Genomic DNA, 3,756 nt, shown 5'->3' with positions numbered 1-3,756 from the left:
TAGTACAAAGCAGTGTTTCCCAGTTAAGCTCGGAAACACTGGCACCAAGTGGCTGAAGCATAAATGTTCCGACAGATAAACTTACTGAGTTGCAAGAGTCTTGCAGGTTTGCTGTTACTACAACATAAGTATTTTCCACTTTTTTCTTACAGTGATCAAATAATAATCAAATCCCCTTTATCATCCATCCTCCAGCCTTCCTCAGTTTGTTGATATTCATACACATCATCTTTAACAAAATTGAAAGCAACCAAAGAGCCAGGATACTGAAATTAGTAATGGAATTCTCCCATTTCTGCAAAGCAGCTGAAAGTCCTTTTGTTGTCATACAAGTAATGAACATACCCCATTCATTTACAAGCATATTTCCAGTGTACTTTTAAACTAAAGGCAACTGTACCCAAAGTAAAGCCTGAGAACAGGAGCACAGGGCTATTCTGAAAAAAGAATTCAGAATAGGATACTTGTTCTATTCCAAATGTCCTGACATTATTTAAGTACGTTTATGAATAAACTATTTGGCATTTTTCCCACCAGTTTTCACTTCAACACACTCAAATAGCTTAAGGCCCATAAACCCCTAAGACATGTGAAATGCTAATCCAAAGAGTGGGATTAATTTTCTGATGATAAAGTCCTGACGTCCAAGTTAATCCAAATCCTAATTTTATTGAAGATATTTTTGAAGGTAGAAATAATGAACCTGCTAGCCACACATTCAATATGAAACACTCTCATAATATATTATGTGAAAATAACATACACCCATCCTTTACTCTGCCTCCCACAACTGATTCCACCACCCACAACTAATGCAGCTCTCCAAGTCCTTCAGTGAAGCACAGCACTGTATAGTCATGCTTTTTCAGCAAAAAGGCCAGATGTGGCTTCCAACCCTGGAGATCCCAATTCAGCAAAAGTCCTACAATGTCAATTTTTTTTTCCCCTCCAGATTGACATTGTTGTCATTGCAAACTGGCATTAGCCTAAACCAAGACCCTTGGACAGGTTTTCCTACCCAGCTGCTTTCAAGCAGCATGAAGAAAATTGGCCTAATTAATTATTATTGGTGGCTCTTCAGAAAAATGAAATGTATTTGGTTCTGCCCTATAGGCAAACTTTCAAGGGAGTAAGACATTCCTGCTAGAATGGGCAATTCTATTAGAAGTCTCAGGGGCCAACAAGGGATTTGACATGTCACTCATGAGATAATTTTCAGCTACGTATATGTGAAGCGGCTAAAACCCACAGAATTATAAATGCAGCAACTACAACAGGTGTAATAAGTACAACACCACTCTCACAAGACAAGGTCCCTTTCTAATGCTGATATCACATTTCTGTTCACTCTTGATCATTTCACAGAAAAGAGCAAAGAATGTGTTGATGGATATACAGATTGGAGGGCAAGGGTGGTTTTGTGTCAATGCTGCTTCCTCCGTTGGCTGCAGCTGAAGTTTTGAGAAGAAATCCACTGGGCGGTAAGACTGTTCAGAGTGAAAGGAGAAGTAATGCCAACAAGGGCATCTCTCAACTCAGCACAGTGACACTCAGAAGTTACAATGGACAAACGTGCAGTCAGTGCTCTGAGCTGTGAACTAGCTAATAGTGAGTGTGAAGCGGAAATGACACTTAGAAGAAGTTTATTTTAAGGTTAACAGCTCTACAGAACTTGTGAAAGTGCTCAGCAGTGCTGTAAGAGAAACAGATACGCACTAAAGGCCCGTTTTTTGACATTTAAACTAAAGAGACTGTGGAAACTTGGGGCTAAATTTCATCCTACACAAGGTTAGGGCTCTTTGTGAGAGTGAAGCAATATTATTGTTTTCAACTATCACCCACTCCTCCAACTCCTACTTTGCACCCCTATGCTTTATTCCAGCTAGTGAGTTCTCTTAAGCATAGATCAGCTCTGCTTACAGGCTTGGGGAAAATAAGCAAGCTACATGAGGGGGCAGCTGATAGGTAGAATAAAACATTGGTAGTCAGAATATCCAAGTTTAGCTTCCTACTTCCTTTACTGAATTGTTCTATAACAGAGCAAGTAATTCTACTGCACAGTACTGCCACTGACAAAATGAGATTAATTGCCTTTACTCAGAGAGCCCACAAAGCTGACCTCCAGCAAATTACATGGGAAAGCCAAGTCCACAGTTGCAAGATGCGGTGAATCAGTAAGATAAGAACATGAAAGTTCTTCTGTTCCGGATGATTATTATGGGACTGTGTTTTGAGCAAATGTAATGGACAGTCCATTATTTATTAGTGTGTTTCATGACAAACAAGAGGGGAAAAAGATCAATTCAAAAATCACCCAGGTGCAGAGGTTGAAGTTACACCAATTGTTCCTTAAAAATTTAAAAAAAAAAAAAAAAACAAAAACAACCCACCCCACTCCCAAGCCTCCCAACAGCCTTATATCACACACACATATATATAAAAAATATAATCTGCACAAATTATTCCAGCTCTAAAGAGGGAGCTACATGTCCATGTATTGACTCTTCTCCGTTTCAAACACAGACAGATTTACACAGTGTGCAATGGAAAACCCCCATCAGAAAAATCTTTTACTCAGGCACGCTAAATTCTCTTTGGTATTCCATCTTATTTGAAGTTACACAGCTCCATGAGGTTACTGGTGACTGTTGGCAACAATATTGGTATGCTGCCTATTCTGAGAACTTGAAAAATGAGGTGAAAAGTTGCTCTAGCAAACCAGGCATTTAGGCATTTTATTTTCTCTTCTATAAATCAGTATGATACAGTGGACCTATAACACTGTATATGATACTATTAACACATTCTCTATTCATTTATTTCTGACTTGGAGTATGCCTACTTCGTTCCAGAATGCCCAAACCATTCAGTGTTCAGCCATTCTTGATTAGTTCAGACACTGAGTTTGGATACCCAGAGGAAAGGCAGAAATGTCAGTTTACAAGAGCAGACTGGAAGAGCAATGTTAAATCAGTGTGAAATCAGCATCTAATTTCCCCATGTAAAGGAATAATGGCAATGCTACATACTTTTTAATTAAATGTCAGCCTGTCGATATTTTTCAGACTAGTTATGAATATGAAAAATTCCTAAGAAAATGAAATTAAAATGGACAAATTGGTGAAACTCCTGCAGACACATTTCATTTCTATTCTCAGTGTCCTACCATGAGCATTCTAAGAAATTACAGCATATCTTTTTATTATAGTAATGAATCAACTCACAGATTCTGCATGCAAGGCATAGAGCAAAATAATGTATTTACTCTAGTTCTCTCAAGCCTATTCCCACAGAACATCTTTTGCAGTACTATATAATAAAGTGTGGGTTTAGGTCAGACTTTATTGCAGATTCAGTTGTTAGTTGTTCTTGGGGGTAATGGAATGGATCCCATTTAATGTGAATGAATTAGTTATGGTGGAGAAAAATGGAAAAAAAAAAAAAAAACCACAACCAAAAAAACCCACCCCAAAACCCATGTCTTTTAAACTAAATTAGTGGGAGTTGTGTTTTCTTACCACTATGCCTTGTGCCTTCCCTGAACAAAGGGCTCTGTACAGCAGATTGGGATCAGAAATTTGTTTCTAGCTGTAGAAGCTTCTGCCAGGTCTTATTGTTGCTACAGCATGGAAAGATTCAGGCTTTTGATTTTTTTCCAATTTGATAACCCAAATGCAAGAACTCAGTGTATTTAGAATTATTATTTCAGAAATTGCACAAGATATATTCTTTGGGGATTACCATCAAGAATCTCCA

The sequence above is a fragment of the Aptenodytes patagonicus genome, chromosome 13 (assembly GCF_965638725.1).
Source record: "Aptenodytes patagonicus chromosome 13, bAptPat1.pri.cur, whole genome shotgun sequence".
Classification (NCBI taxonomy): Eukaryota; Metazoa; Chordata; class Aves; order Sphenisciformes; family Spheniscidae; genus Aptenodytes; species Aptenodytes patagonicus.
The sequence above is the reverse complement of the archived record's forward strand: the minus strand, read 5'-3'. Positions refer to the sequence as shown.